The sequence below is a fragment of the Candoia aspera genome, chromosome 3, assembly GCF_035149785.1.
Source record: "Candoia aspera isolate rCanAsp1 chromosome 3, rCanAsp1.hap2, whole genome shotgun sequence".
Taxonomy (NCBI): Eukaryota; Metazoa; Chordata; class Lepidosauria; order Squamata; family Boidae; genus Candoia; species Candoia aspera.
The window spans coordinates 199,230,625-199,247,919 of NC_086155.1; positions in this window are offsets into that span (position 1 = coordinate 199,230,625).

The window sequence follows — 17,295 nt, forward strand, 5'->3', positions numbered from 1 at the left end:
GGCCACAAGAGATGGAATCTGCCTTATCTCTGGGGGAAGGAAGTTCCAGAGAGCAGGAGCCACTGCAGAGAAGGCCCATTTCCTGGACCCCACCAGATGGAGTTTTCTTACAGACGGGGTCCGCAACATGCCTTCTCTGCATGGTCGGGTGAGATGGGTTGATGCAATGGGGATGAGACAGTCTCTCGGGTAACCTGGACCCATGCCATGAAGGGCTTTAAAGGTAATAACCAACACCTTGAACTGCAGTTTAGGGAAAAAGAGGTGAGCTTCAACTGTGTTTAGTATCTGTAGAATACCTTTCTTGTGATATTTGCAGAACCTAAGTTACTTATTTTGGGGCTAGCCTTATTTAGTTTTCATGGTATTTTCATGGTTAGATACTTAAACAGCAGGCTTGGCTTTTAGAAGGAATGATGTCCTAAAAATATGTTCTGTTTTCAGTTGCTGGGATTCTAATTTTGGATATGGATGCCGGTTAACTGACTATGTAGAACTACATAGGTAGTCCTCATTTAGTGACCATAATTGGGATCAGCAACTTGGCTGTTAAGTGAAACAGTTGCTAAGTGAAGCCACAACTGTGTTTACAATCTGACTTTGGCTTTCCTTTGTTTTACAGACCTGCAAAGGTCATAAATGCGAGGATTGGTTGCAGAGTTACTTTTTCAGCACCATTGTCACTGCGAATGGCCACTAAATTAGTCAGTTGCTAAATGAGGACTACCTGTTATGTATCAAGATGTATAACAATACAATAAAAGGAAAAACAAATTTCAGTAACTGAATTATTTCCCATTTAGAATGAGTTAATACTTTACATTAGAGTTAATACTTTTTAAGCATTTTTTCTAATAGCCTTCCTGTGATCTGGCAGGGAGGCAGGTCTGTTCATTGATAATGGGAACTTTGCAGCTTGCTGTTTATATAAATTGCTTTTATATTTTCGATCTTGTACATTGCTCAGTCATACAATTGGGTGGTCTATGAATATAGTGAAAAAAGAAAAGAAAAGAAATAACATAAAAGTATCCTGAAATTTTATCAGTCTGGGAAGCAACTATTATAGGGCATTCCTCGCTATCCCAGAATGTGAATTACAGGTTGAATATGCAATAGACCAGAAGACCAAATGCCTTTTTGACTGTAGTCAGCTTGAGTTGTTGTATGTAGTATGGCTCCATTCCTCTTGGTAAGTAAAGGAAAGATGTGGGCAATTTTTGGCTGGTTGGTGGCACCTGGAGAGATAAGCTGTGCTTTTTCAAATAGTTACCTATATTTTCAGTCCCACTATGCCTTGATGTTGGAGAAAAAAGGCCACTGATTATCAGCAATTTTCACTGGAGGTGTCTCTGGGGGCCACAAAAATAAATTCTGGTCCAAATGGATTCTTGTGGGCACAGTTTGCCATTTGTTTATAGAATATCCCATCCATGGAAAATATCTCTAGAAAGCAGACTCCTTGATTATTCTTTCTCGTGTTCTGAGAAAGATAAATTAGTCATCCCATCTATGTTTGTAATCAAGCATGGATTATTATCTGATTGTTTCCCTCTGAAAACAGCAAGTGACAATTTGTTTTAGTAGTCACAAATGAAATAATAACCTGTTTGGATCTGAGTACTTTGGTAAATGTTGGCTAAATAATTTAAAGGTTAAAAAAAAGATGAAGAATGTTCAGTTGAAGATAAAAGGTGGAATCATTTTGCTATTAAACTGAACCAAGGAGGTGGAATAGATTTAGGAAGCTATTATATATGTATTGTATTTGCATTTTATATTGCTATTTTAAAGTGCATATTACCCAGATTGCTAATTTTAATCTTTTCCTGTTGTTGCTGTTGTATATGTGTAGCCTGAGCAAGTCCCTTAGCATATTTGATTTAATACTGTCTTTTAGCCAAAATTATGTACGTTTCCTAATTACCCTGATACTGTCAATTTAGTTTTGGATATTTTGAATATTTGAATACTAATTTCCTTGTGCTGGTTAATGACTGCAATAAAGACTACTACTAGAAGGCTATTGCATTCCAAATCAGATCATAATGCAGGTGGTGGAGACTGAATCAAGTCCTTTCCACTGAAAGTGTTTTCTGTGTTATGGAATTATAGTATTCCTGCAAAATCTGATTTTTCCCAAGGCACAGATGTAGCTGAGCATCTGGATATTTTTCGTGGTTCCCAATATGGTCCTTTCTGGGATTAAGGGTGTGCATTTAGATCTCGAGCCAGAGAGGGACAGTTCAGAACAGATTTTCATTTCCTTTGTTACTAGGCCACTGTAGTTTACTACAGTGTTTCTCAACCTTGGCAACTTTAAGATACGTGGACTTGAAGTCCACGTATCTTAAAGTTGCCAAGGTTGAGAAACACTGTAGTAAACTATCTCCTCACTTTTCTCTTGTTCTAGCTGGTTCTGTTTCTCCTGCTCCTGTTAATAGGGGAGAGAGAGGAATACACATGTGATGAGTCTTCACGGTTAACACTAATGTTTTTCTTGGGAGCCTTTTTCAGGCTGGCAATATGTTGCTTTTGGCAGCTTAATCAAGGTGGATTTAGACACTGGAACAAATCATAAACATTCCCAATCACTAAGGGCTTTTATTTGAAATTCCTCAGTTGTATCACAAATCCCAGCAAGCAGTTGTATGCAAGCATGTACACAGAGTAAGAAGGTAATATAGATCTAGCCAGTAATAATAAACATAGCTGAAATACTGCCTGAAGCATCACAAACATTTATAGCATTATGTTCACCTCCAATTCTCCTGACAAATTTCAGAGTTCTGTTTCAAACACAGAACAAAGTCTGAACTTTTTCTTAATTCACACATTGTGGACAGAAATCACCAGCCCAGACATACAGTACGTTGGTGAGAGCAGCGACATCCTTGCCAAAGGCATCTGACAAAGGTAGATTCATCATCACCGAATGTATACAATGAAGGTAGAACCACATCCAATATAGGTAGTCCTCACTTAACAACAATCCACTTAGTGATGGTTCAGACTTACGACAGTGCTGAAAAAAATGACTTTTGGCCAGTCCTCACATTTATGACTGTTGCAGTGACCCCGCAGTCATATGATCATGATTTGGGCACTTGGCAACTGGTTCACTTTTATGACCATCACAGCATCCCATGGTCATATGATCACCATTTTCTACCTTCCTGGCTGGCTTCTGGCAAGCAAAATCCATGGGGAACTGTGATTTGCTTAATGACCATGTGGTTCACTTAACACCTGTGGTGATTTGCTTAATGACCACTGCAAATAAAGTTGTAAAATTGGGTCAGATTCACTTAATGACTGCTTTGCTTAGCAACCAAAATCCCAGGCCCAATTGTGGTCATTAAGCGAGGACTACCTGCATTTGCATTCAGCAAGGTTAGTGTTGCCATTCAACATAGTTGAATGCATTCAACATAGATTTGTGCTGAATTTTTGCAGGTACTAACATTCATAATTATGAATGGCAGAATCAATTATACCAAATACTTTTCATCTGTGAATTCATTTTCAGGCCTAGCAAAACAGGTGCATGGCTCATGACTGTTGGTTTTGCAGGGCACTCCAGGAGAAGCAGATGAGTCAGAACCTGCTGGCTTCCATCCTGGATGTCTTTCACTGCCGGCTCCTACATAGTTTATGTAGAGTTCCTGTACAGTTTTTGCATCAAAACAAACAATTTTTTTTCCATTGAGATAAAATGCCATGGAAAAAAGGGGACAGAAAGTGTGATTGCCTTCAAACAGAATGACCCTTGTGATCAGTCTACCTTTGATCAGCCAAATTACCACTTCTTAGAATGGAAGAGATTTAGACTGAAGAGAAAGTCTTAGCTTTCCCATTCACTTGACATATCTTTTTTTTTAATAATTTCATTGCAATTTCAAAGAAAAATACAGAGCAGAGACAATACAAAAAACAGTTAAAAGAAAGACATTAATACACAAATATCCAACAAATTACTTATTGTTATAATACCCAATCAAGAAAAGAAAAAATAAACATGAAACAAACAAAAACACCCTAAGAATTGACATACTAAATCAATTTAAATCCCTTAAATATATGACGTATTCATTAAATAACAATATATCAAATTATGCATTAGCATTTCTAAAATTATTACATTTTTGCTAAAGGGAAATGTGTCTTTTTTTGATTAGTAGAAAAAAGTGCCCTTTTCAAAAATGGCTAAGTTACACATTTCTTGAATCTAACCTTTGATATTTTGGATAATAGTACTGTTCCAGTCTCCCAATATAATTGTCTTGGCTATTCCCCATGCCTGATATAACCAATGATCCTCCAAAATGGTTAAATTCCACAATTTTGGACTATAATTCCAAATAACTCATTTTTAACTTGAAAACTTTTACCTTTACATCTACATCTATAACATTCCAAAAAGAAACCAAGCCTGGACATGACCAAATCATATGAGTTAACATACCCTTAAATTTGTGGAGTCCTTGGTGCTCTCTGAGCTTGGCTGTTTGCTTGCAGACGTTTCATGATCTGACTAGGTAGCATCATTAGTGCTGGTGAGTGTGGGGTTTGCTTCCTGTTTATGTACAGTCGCTTGCCCTGCCAGTGCTGGTGGGGGTGTGGTTTTCTCCTTGGCAGGGTATTGTTTCCTGCTTGATTGTTTGTCTGTGTGATTGTTTGTCTCGGTAGTTCTCCATGGCCAGCCTGGCTTCATGGTCGCCCTGCCTCTTGCTTTGAGTAGCTGTATAATCATCTTTTCTGAACTCTATTACTTCACTTGACCTAGTGAATTCTTTATTTTAAGTATGTTAAGAGAAAAACTCACTGATTTATCCCCTATAGTTCTACTCTAGCCTCCAAGATAATGAGCTGCACTCCATTTATGAATGGGCTGCATAATTCCTAACCAACATGCCTTCCCTTTGTACAAATGATTCCAATCTATTTGTCTGAAACTTGACACACCTGGTCTGCAGCAGTGTTAGACCTGCGTAATTCTTGGTTGGGAGACTAATAGAAAACCCCAGGGCTATTGACTACACTGGAACATCAGAAAAACATCCTCGAAAAAGGCAACGGTGAACCACTTCCATATTGGCATTAAGAAAAACACAGTGATGTATCATGTAGTAACCAGAAATGGAGCTTAACTCAAGGGAGACTTGACTTTTATTCCTCACTGTAGAAGTTGGTCATTATTCCAGCTTTCACAACGGTGGACGTTAAAATTGTATTTTAAAGGAATGTAGCTCCAAATGCATGGTATCAATTTTCTGTGTCATCTGGCACTGCATGGCTTCGAATTCTTCCTGTTCTGGTGAAAAATGAAAATCAATGGCCATTTGCGCTTTTCCCGTGTAAGACAGAGGAGAACAGAGCTTGATACTTCTGAATATTACTCTGAAATCAGAGCTGAATCAGATCAGCTTGTCTTTGCACTGGATGCTATTGACTGGAGATATGAACAGATATCATAATCCTGGACTGTGTATTGAATCCCCCAAAGACAGTCTAGCATCAGATAGAACCGATGTCAACATTGCTAAAAGGAGCTATCAGAACATACTTTGCTGATCTGCCCAAAAGGTACAACATTATGAAATTAGAGCCATCTGCAACTGAAATCGACATTGCTTTTTTCCAGCTCATTGCACATTCATTGAAGAGGTTTTCTAGGGCAGAACCAAGCATTCATAATAGCTCTGCAATATTTCAATCACTTCCTGCCAAACAGCCTTTAATCTACCCCATATTTTCACGTACAATAAAGTTTTCTTAATGCATTTAATAACCCACTAGCGTTTTACTTTAAGTATACATCCTCCAAAAATTTCTGAGACCCAAATCAGCATGAATAATTGTGAGCAAATGCATGCATGCAGAAACATTGGGAAATTTGAATTAGAAGAAGCAATTAAAATACTGGAAGACAGAAGCCTTCATCTATCATAGATAAAAGAATTCAGCGGTGTGATTTTCTGCCTCTGCCATCTCCTAAGTGCAACAAATGTTATATACCTCTATCATGCTTTTGGCTACTTGCCTTGGCTGTATCCTGAAGCATCCCAAACTCTCCTGCAGAGGAACTGCTAACTCTCTGGGCAGGCCTTTTTGCCCTTTCTGTGTTCCCGCAGTAAAAACCCAGCAAGGTAATCTGAGTTGTGAGAGATTCTGATAGGCTCCTACAGAGAGCAGTGGAGAATATCTTCATCTGGTTAATTGGTTGATTGATTATGTGCCATCAAGCCATTTTCAACGCCTAGTGAGCACACAGATAGATTTTCTTCATGACGTTCTCTCCCTAACCTGGTCTTTCAGGTCTTCCAGCAGCGCACTCATCACCACTAGAACATCCACCTTGGTGCTGGTTGTCCTCTTCTTCTCTTTCCTTCTACCTTTCCCAGAATCAAAGCCTTCTCCAGAGAGCTGGATCTTTGGGTAATGTGTCCAAAGTAGGATGATTTGAGCCTCGTCATTTGTGCCTTGAGTGAGACCTCTGGGTTGATCCATTGGTTTGTCTTTTTGGCTGTCCATGGTATTCTCAGAGGTCTTCTCCAACACCAACATTCAAAGTCGTCAATGACCTTACTATCTTGCTTCTTCAAAGTCCAACTTTCGCTCCCATAGAGTGTTACAGAGAATACCATCTCTTGTGTGATTCTGATCTTTGTGGGTATAGACACATCACGGCATTTGAATATCTTTTCCAAGGCCTTCATGGCTGCTCTACCGAATGCTATGCGAGTGTGGCATATTTCTTGACTGCCTCTTACTTTACTGCTGATGGTTGATCCTAAAAGGCAGAAGCCATCAGCCACTTCGATATCTTCATTGACAATTCTAAGGCTGATTGTTCAACCTACTGTCATTAGTTTGGCCTTATTTATATTTAATTTTAGTCCCCTTTTTTCACTGTGCTCTTTTGTAGTTCTAGGGCTTGCAGATCCTTTGCATTTCCAGCTAACAGGGTAGTGCCATCAGCAGCCATTTTGTTGGTGGACCTATTAGATTTCCTAATAATTCCAGATGTGCTCACTGGACACCCCCATCCAAGGTTGCCAGAGTATCCCAGCAGGGAACCCACTTTCCAACTGGTTTCCAGGCATGCACGCTGTACTCTGTTATAAGTTGATCAACACTCACTGATATTTTGAGGGGAGGAAAAAAAACACTACTTGATTCTTTTTCCTGTTGACACAGCCCAGGGTCATTTCAAATAATGAAATAGACTGCTTCTACCTATGTCTTATCAAGTTATTAATGATGCTCAGCTGTTTTTAAATAGGGAGCAACTTTACTTCCTTGCTTTAATCAGCATCTTTTAAATTGGAAGGGGCCAATTGCATCTTTTGTCCGTTTTTATGTCTTAAAGTCACACTGCATCCTTCCCCTGAGAGTCAGACCTATTAATCATGCAGATACCTGCCAGCTTCAGGGAGGCCTTTTTTTAAAAAAAAATTAGAGATATTAAGGTGAAGAGAAAGTGCTTTCGTGGCAGGTAATGAGAACTGCAGGCAAGGAAGCCTTGTGTCACTGTGATTAATTCTAGGTTTCAATAAAATATTCATGAAAGGAAATGAGAATTATTGCCAATCAAATGGGTGTGAGTTTGTGGGTCTGTGTGTGTGTGGGTGTTGTGTTGGAGGATCCTCCTTCAAAATAGCTTGGTCATAGCTTGGTCCTCTCTGGATTTATTTCCAAAAAGGTTTTAAAAAAAAAATGACATGTGACATCCCCATTCAAGTATCTCAGAACAGCTTCCATCCATCTTTATTTGGAATTTTGCACTGGTTTCCTTTGCAGTTTTAGTTCCACAACAACCCTGGGGTGATAGGGATTCGACTAAGGCCACCTAAACAGCTGCGTGGGTCAGTCTCAGCCTGGAATGGGACGTTCATAGCTCGAGAGCTCCGTGGGCCTCTCAATATCATTTAACCCTTCCCGGAACATCCCTCAACCAGGAGAAGCCAAAACGTGCAATCTATTTTGGCAAAGAAATAAGTTCCTGAAGCCTTCAGCATAAGCCTCTCACTTAGCTCCTGAAGCTCACTAACCTTAGATCTTCATTAGTGGCCTTAACAATAGCTTCTACAGGGAAGAGGGTAAAAAAAAAAAATGGCGACCACGACTTCCTGACTGAAGGCCCACCCCTTTTAAATGTGCACTGCATGTTAAAAACGTGGGGCTTTGATTGCACGGTCACAGCTGACATCTTGATTTTTTTGATTCACCCACCCCGAATGGATACCCAATGGCCTTAGTTTCTTAGTAACTTTGTTGTAATTTCTCACTGCTTATTTATTTATTTAATTTTTATTCCGCCTTTATTATTTTTATAAATAACTCAAGGTGGTGAACATACCTAATATTCCTTCCTCCTCCTATTTTCCCCACAACAACAACCCTGTGAGGTGAGTTGGGCTGAAAGAGGGACTGGCCCAAGGTCACCCAGCCGGCTTTCGTGCCTGAGGCGGGACTAGAACTCTCCTACCACACCTGATTGGCTCTTGGGCTGAGAGGGAGTGACTGGGCCAAGGTCACCCAGCTGGCTTTCATGCCTAAGGCGGGACTAGAACTCTCCTACTATGCCTGATTGGCTCTTGGGCTGAGAGGGAGTGACTGGCCCAAGGTCACCCAGCCTGCTTTCATGCCTAAGGTGGGACTAGAACTCTCCTACCATGCCTGATTGGCTCTTGGGCTGAGAGGGAGTGACTGGCCCAAGGTCACCCAGCTGGCTTTCATGCCTAAGGCGGGACTAGAACTCTCCTACCATGCCTGATTGGCTCTTGGGCTGAGAGGGAGTGACTGGCCCAAGGTCACCCAGCTGGCTTTCATGCCTAAGGCGGGACTAGAACTCTCCTACTACGCCTGATTGGCTCTTGGGCTGAGAGAGAGGGACCGGCCCAAGGTCACCCAGCTGGCTTTCGTGCCTAAGGTGGGACTAGAACTCTCAGTCTCCCAGTTTCTAGCCTGATGCCTTCACCACTACACCAAACTGGCTCACTGTACCTTACTTACAATTAAAAGACTTATTTTTCCACACTGGACAATAAGACAAACCTGACTCCAACTATTCAGTGGTCTGCAGAACTGATCAATATAGCTATGGATGCCAGTAATGAATTATGATTTACCTTAACTGAAATGTTTATTGTACAACTTTATATATGTATGTATGCATGTATGTATGTGAATATATGTCCTGTATGTTTTTGTTTCTTTTTCTTTGTTTTTTTCTTTATTTTTTATTTTTAAAAGTGCAAAAAAGGGGGGATGGGGCTTGAACTGTACCATTGCAGGCATCTTCACTTTTTTTTTTATACCCCTCCCACCCCACATATAGACACCCTAGCCTGTGTAGTTATTTTAAGGTTTAACGTGTCATGGAAACCCTGTGTGTTATATGAATTATACCTACTGGTAGAATTTGCCAGTTACCACTATCTACCTTCTCTGGGTATTAATTTAGGAATACTCTAAACTGTAGTTCTAGACCATGTTTCTCAACCTCAGCAAGTTTAAGATGTGTGGACTTCAACTCCCAGAATTCCCCAGCCAGCAATTCTAGAGAGTGTTTAGACTGCCTGAGATCCATCCTTAACTGCATCATTGGAAAAGCTGTTCCTTTCACTGTTTTCTGTCCAGTTTTTTTTAGGAAAGTAGGACATTGTATACTTCCAGGAAGTTGGAGGCTCTTACACAAGGGGAAAAAAGAAGGCTTGTGAAGCAACCATGGATTTCTTTAATGGTCTATAATTCTTGCTTTTAGATTCCTCAAAATACGTGGTAAAGGGGGTAAGAGTAAAGTTGTGCTTGTTACATATTAATTCAGAAGATTGCTATGTCTTTTCCATTTCTTTCAATTCTTCACTGAATTACCAATAGCTGAGCCTCATCATAGCTCTTCAGACCATCTCCTGGTCATCATTCCATATGCAGAAGAGATGCTGGGAAAAGGTGAGTACACAAATATACACCCAACAATATCTGAGGCTGGCTTCTTGCAGCTCGAATGTGTCTCTCCTAGTCTCCTTCAAGGTCGCACAGTTTTGGATCCGGAAAGCTGAACACTGCTCAGCATGGCATCCAACCAAGGGCTGGATTACCCTGAACTGCCTCTTGGAACTTATGAAGTTGCCAACAAATTTGCACAGCTGATCGCTGAGTTCTGGCTTGGAATGCAAAATGAGATCCTGCCGATGTGCATCTTGGATGAGGACATACTAATCCCTGGCTCTCTTTGACTCGCTCATTGATGGATGGGAGCAGTGAGATCAGACCAGAGACAACAGAGAAGCAATTTAGGTAGTCTATTTGTCATTCCAGTCCTCATGAAATGAGGATAGCTTGCACTTTGTGCAGGTTCAAGGGGTTGCCTTTTGTTGGCATTGTAATACGGAGTGCCATATAACATTTTGGTTGTTTTCTACACAAGTTTCTTGTAAGAAGACAAACACCTACATTTCAGAAACCTCCTTATAGTCATTATCATTATTATAATGATAATGGGGACAGGCTTTACATCAGGCCTGCAACTAGGATCTGTGTCACCTGGAGCAAACATGGATTCTGCGCCCATTTTGGCACCCCCCCAGTGCGGTGTCTGGGGCGCATGCCCCGCTTGCCTAATTGTGGCCCTGCGTTACATCAACTCAACAATGGTTGGGTGATACTTTGAAGATGTTGTTAGCCACTAGTGCAGAAATAACCTATATTGCCAGGCTTACTCTAGGTAAGCTAGAGTTGACAGTAAGGAAGAGACTGTAGGCGTATCAAGCTGTTTCTTCTGTTTGAACCAAGGAAATGGGTTGATAGAGGCTTCTGTGCTGGATGGCAAACACCAGAAGCCTAAGCATGATTATTCTAGAGAAGGTCCCACCAAATTCAATGGCTCTCACTTTCAGATAAACATGCCATAGTCCTTTTGTCCTGTGATGTCATGAGTACTGATGGCGAGCAGGAGGGGGCTCCCATCCAGGCTGTTAAGCGCATGCGTAGTACTGAGGAATTAAGCAGCCATTCAAAGAGACACAGATCAGACCCGCCTTAACTTTTGGGATTTATCTGTCTGGGTTTTCCCACGCTTCTTCAGTTTGTTAGGATTCTGTCTTATACCCCTAAAACAATACACCTACATAACAATACAAAATAGGCATTTTTGTAAAAGTATTTGCTCTTTCCACACAATCTCCCACTTTCAAGGATCACTACTTACACCTTTCAACAGCATCTTCACCTATGACTATATTTTTCATAGTCAGCATAACAACCCTCCCTCCCCTTCAGTGTATTTGGGGTGGAAAAAGATCTTCCTTTTGGGAAATTACAGACGTACATTATGGCTATATTCATGTAGATGAATTTTGGTTTAGCTTTTAGAAAATTCCCTTTGGAAATTGCACCATTCTGAGGCACCTTCATTCTGTTCCTTTGATTCTCAGATTGTGCAGTGGGAATGACTTCTGAGCAAGTGTTCCCCGGATTGCGATTTTACTATTTCCAATTTTATAATAACACAGCATCCTCCTACTCTTCCACATTCTCTTTGAAAATCTAAAATTAACAATGCTATTTATAGGCATGGTGTGTGTGTGTGTTTCTCCCTTTTCTCTCTTAGGAAAAAAAGCGAAGACTTTGTTCCTCTTAGCAGCAAGCCCATCCCAAATGCCCACTTCATTGTTGTGGCATTCTAATTAAGACCAGGGGTTAGCTTATAGATAAGGATAAAACTATTCATAGGCCTCTTTGCTGGCAAAGCACTTGAAAAATGGTATTTTCCTACACTAGCAGCTGCATAAACAGCCGCTAACTTCATCATCAAGTCAAGTTTCACACTGCTCTCCTTATTAAATTCATGTTGGCAGAATCAGAGTTTTTCATTACTGCCTTGCAAGCAAAAGAGGCTGAGAACACTAGGAAAAGAGACAGAAGATGACTTTCTGCCCCATAAAACAGCTAAAAATGAAATATATCAAATTTACTGATCAGTCATTTCTCTTTCCCACAAAAAGGTCAATCAGTTTTCCAGCCATTCCAGCCTTTATAAAGCAAGCGACATTCAGAAATCCATTCCTCTGAGGAACTGAAATATATGTGGGTATGTTTGTGTCGAGTAGTGTGTGCTTGTGGGGGGGTGTACTGTAGATACCCCTTAGCTTTCTTCTTCTCCCCCCCACATCCTTCCAGCATAGATTGTTTAGCAATCCATTTTTTGGGTTGTATCCAACAAGTGTGCAGTTGTGTTTGCTGTTCCACCACCTACAGTATTAATTAAGCTGGACCAATCTGGATGGCCTACTAGTTCTTCTCTAGTTTCAGCTTGCCAGTGCTGTGCAAACAATTGCTACCAAAGTATAATTTTGAATGTAGTGGAGGGGCAGAATTATTAAGGATATGATAGCAATTATATTAACTGTATTTAATTTCAATTAAATAAGCATAAATAAAATCAATTAGGTTTTATTCATCATGGTCCCATCTACTACTTTTTGGAACCCAACTCCTAATACCCCATCCAAAAGCTAAGAGTGGTCCTCAGCCGGAAAAAGATTGGACACCTTGGTCTACTATATCATGCCTCACTGGTTTCCACTGAACACTGTCCATGTGGTGAAGCAGATGCAGGTTCTCCTGGCAGGGCACCATTTGTACACAACCATGGATAATTAAACCTGAGTTATGGCCACTGGCTATTAACAGTGGCAACTGAACAAGTCCAACAGCTTTGGAAAATACAGACAATAGCCAAGTAGCAAACTTGGTAATTGGCAAGTTCAGTGGTGTTAGATTTGAACAGTTGGTCTGAGAAACAAGTACATAAGACAAAGGCTTAGCTGAATGTGTGGCAGGATCTAACAACTTTAATGTGTGAAACAATATTTCTTTTGAGAAAAATGAATGGTTGACATTTTGTTGAGAGTTAAAGGTACATAAGGTACATAAAATGGATTGGCATGGAGAACACCTCTTCAGCACCCTCTATTCCATTCTTCACCTCTGGTTGCATGTTTCCTAATTGTCTTCCACAGTAGATAGCCAGCAACTCATGGTCACTGGGAATGTTTTCAGCAGTTTGGAGCAACGCATTTTCCTTCTGCAGGAAAAGGAAATATTTATACCTCAATAATATTTATACTTCTGCACATATTGAGTTGTTTTCATTCCTGCACATACTTTTCCCCTGTCAATAGATTGAGGGCATATAAATTTAAGTTCTTACACCAATTTTGGAACAGTTACATTATTCAATTTGTAAATGTCTTCAATCAGTTGATTTAATGTCTTAAGCCACTTCTGTAGTGCTTGGGATGGTATATAGGTGGAATGTTGGTGTTGTTTACTTTTGGTCAGGAGGATTTCATTTGGAAATTTAGGCACATTGGGTTCTGCAAAGGTTAACATATCTATTTTCTTTTGTTTTCTGAAACAATGTTCAGGAAATGCAGAGACCATCTCATTTAATCACCCCTTCTCTACATTTTCATCTTTAAAGAGGTGGGAATTTACCTTGTTTTGGCAAACCAGATCATCACTGTAGCTGCATATATCTTCCCATCCCCTCTGTTTTTCAAGGTTTTTCTAAATTAAAGGATGTGACCCTCCCCAAGTCATCCATAATGATTTATTTATCACTTGAATTATTTTATGTAACTGATGCCATAATAACAGCAACTCCTGGCACAAACCTGCTAGTCAAGTAGGTTCTTCAGCTGAAATCTCTGAGTACTATGTTGCTCAGGGCAGTCCAGTGAAAACCCATTTTTAGATACAGCATTCATCACTGTATCCCTCAATTTGCACTTTTCTTTGGGGGTTGCTTGTGTAAGACCACTTTTCTACTTAATTAATTAATTAATCAATATTTATTTATCTATTTGATTTCTATAGCCGCCCATCTCAACAGGTGACTTTGGGCGGCTTCCAACAATAAAACCATAAAACAATTGAAACAATTCTAATTAAAACAGTTAAAATATAGAATAAATACAAAATAAATATATGTGGCTGCCAAGTGAGCAATGCATAGATATTAATACAGCCAAGAGACGGGACCATCCACATGCTTGAGGCCCCAGGCCCGGGCACAAAGCCAGGTCTTCACAGCCTTACGAAAGGCCAGCAGGGTCAGGGACATCCTAATTTCTGGAGGGAGGATGTTCCAGAGGAGAAGGCATGCCTTCTAGTTCCCGCCAGCTGACACTCCCTGGCTGACGGGACCCACAGCATACCCAACCTACTAGATCGAATTGGACGGGCAGAAACAACTGGGAGAAGGCAGTCCCTTAGGTAACCCGGCCCCAAGCCATGAAGGGCTTTAAAGGTGACAACCAGCACCTTGAATTGCACCTCGAAGCACACTGGCAACCAATGCAGTTCACATAGCAGAGGTGTTACGTGTGTTGAAATCTGACTCCATTTACTATCCGTCCAGCTGCATTCTGCACCAGTTGAAGCTTCTGAATGCTCTTCAAGGGCAGCCCCATGTAGAGCACATTGCAGTAATCCAGACAGGAGGTCACAAGGGCATGAGCGACAGTGAGTTGTGCCTCCTCATCCAGGAATGGGCGCAGCTGGTGCGCAAGCGGAAGGTGTGCAAAGGCCCTCTTAGCCACAGTTGCTACCTGCTCTTCCAGCAGGAGCCCCAGATTGCGCACTGGGTCCGTCTGGGGCAGTGCCACCCCGTCCAGGACCAGTGATGGAAAAATCTTGTCACTGGGCGGCCCACAAACCCAGAGCCACTCAGTCTTGCTTGGGTTGAGCCGAAGCCCATTGCACCCAATCCAGGCCCTTACAGCCTCCAGGCACTGGGTCAGGACATCCATGGCATCACCCAGGCGGCCAGGGGTGGAGATATAAAGCTGGGTATCATCAGCATCTTGATAATACCTCACCCCAAACTGTCGGATCACCTCGCCCAACAGTCTCATGTAGATGTTAAATAGGAGAGGGGAGAGACCGGAGCCCTGAGGCACCCCACAAAGTAGGGGGCGTTGGCTGGACCTTTCCCCCCCTATCAACACCGACTGGAACTGACCCCGGAGGAAGGAGGAGAACCAGCACAACACTGTGTTGCCCACCCACAACTCCCGAAGCCGGTCCAGAAGGTTACCATGATCGATGGTATCGAAGGCCGCTGAGAGGTCAAGAAGAGCAAGGATGGTCACGCTGCCCTCATCCCGCTCCCACCAGAGGTCATCTAAGAGTGCAATCAATGCCATCTCAGTCCCATAACCCGGCCTGAACCCTAAAGTTCCTGCAAACCTGTCAATAAGTTAACACAATAACTGTTGACTATTGTTAATTTTATGAATATTAGTACTTACTTTGTTACTTATATGACCATTTGTACACTTCAGTGATCCAGAGTTCAGCTGCTGATCTATTTTCATGAACCTTCTGACTGGTAGTAAACACAGGAAAGTGGGTGCTGAGAAAACATGGGGCTCTAATTTGGCCACCTGGCCAATACTGTCTTGCTGAGCATGTCTGGTCTGGCCAGCTGATTGCCAGTGAATGAGGCAAGGAGGGAGGCTGAGCCAGCTGTGAGCCAGCAGTGGCCAGTGAGTACAATGGATCTTGGTGGACCAGAGTCGGTCAATCACTCTTTTCAGCCTGACTGCCCATTGAAATGAAAAGATTTCAAGAAAAGACATGTTTTTCTAGAGGTTGCCAGCCTATACCTCCCTTCACTTTCAACCATTGGCTAGAGTCGATAAAAATTGGAATTTAGCCACAGTGGGAACACCGCGTATATAGATATTTCTCTCCTTGCCTGTGTGGAACTAAGCATTTCCATTTAATATTTTCATTGTTTTTAGTTAAAGCTTTATTGATATTTTTCAGAGTATAATTAAGATACAGAATATAAAACAGATAGAATACAGATCTAAAAAGAAACAAATAAAACTAAAACAGTGCAAGAATAGATAGAAAGGTATAAAAGACAGATGACTTCTGGCCTTCTTCCTCCCAGATATAAAAGCATATAAAAATTTAATCTCTTACTTGTAATTAAGCTTTTAATAACATTATTTCTCTAAAATCAAACCATTTAATCGTCAAAGCCCAAAATCAAAACTTCATTTTTTTCTGTAAGTCCTTCCATCTTTAAGAGTCTTTTATCATGTGTAAAAATCGAGTCCCATGCTGCTTCTCATGGATCTGTTGATCCATCAGACCCAGGAGAAACAGCTCCGGCTTCAGTTGTCAGTCCGCTTTGAGAATCTTTTGAATAATAATAGATATTTGATTCCAGAATTTCTTGGCTTTTCTACAAGTCCACCATAAATGATAAAAAATTCCTTCACCCTGTAAATATTTCCAACAAACATTTGATATCCAATTATACATTTTTGACAACTTATCAAGAGTTAAATACCAATGGTACCTCATTTTGTAAACTGTTTAACGTTTTCAAAAGTTTTATCTGGAAGTGGTTTTAGAAAATGAAGTGTATCTCAATATATATCAGAAGAGAGCTCCAGCTAATTTAAGGAGACGGAATCTATTCTCATTGGTATGTTGCACATAAAAGATCCTACTTGTGCATTTCCCTTTCTGGAGCAAGGTAACCACCTTTAGATATGTTTTAAAGGCATGAGTAACTTCAAAGGAATGCTCTGCTTAGGGCTGGCATGTGTTCCCTACAGTAAAAAGGTAAAGGTTTCCCTTGACGTAAAGTCCAGTCGTGTCCGACTCTAGGGGGCGGTGCTCATCTCCGTTTCAAAGCCTTGGAGCCGGCGTTGTTCATAGGACACTTCCGGGTCATGTGGCCAGCATGACTCACGGAACGCCGTTACCTTCCCGCCGAAGCGGTACCAATTAATCTACTCACATTTGCATGTTTTCGAACTGCTTGGTGTGCAGGAGCTGGGACGAGCAACGGGAGCTCACCCCGCCGCGCGGTTTCGAACCGCCGACCTTCCGATCGACAGCTCAGCGGTTTAACCCGCAGCGCCACCGCGTCCCTTGTGTTCCCTACAAATCTGCTCAAATTCTTTACCTTTGCACACAGAAAATCCATCCTCCCCATTTTAGAATTATTAGCTCAAGATGGGCAGAGATTATTACATTACTCTTATTTATTATTGATTTAAAGGGCAGGAATGTATTCTTCCAAGGGTTTTTATGCTTTTCACATATTACATTATTCCTGCAAGTTTCCTTTGCCTTTTAATAGGTGTGTGCTTCCTTAACAGGTATTGATTGAAATGTATTCTGCTGTATTTCATGTAAAGATTTCCTGACAACTGAAAATAAGAATCTGAGAGCAAAAAAGCACTTTGTGTAGAACTG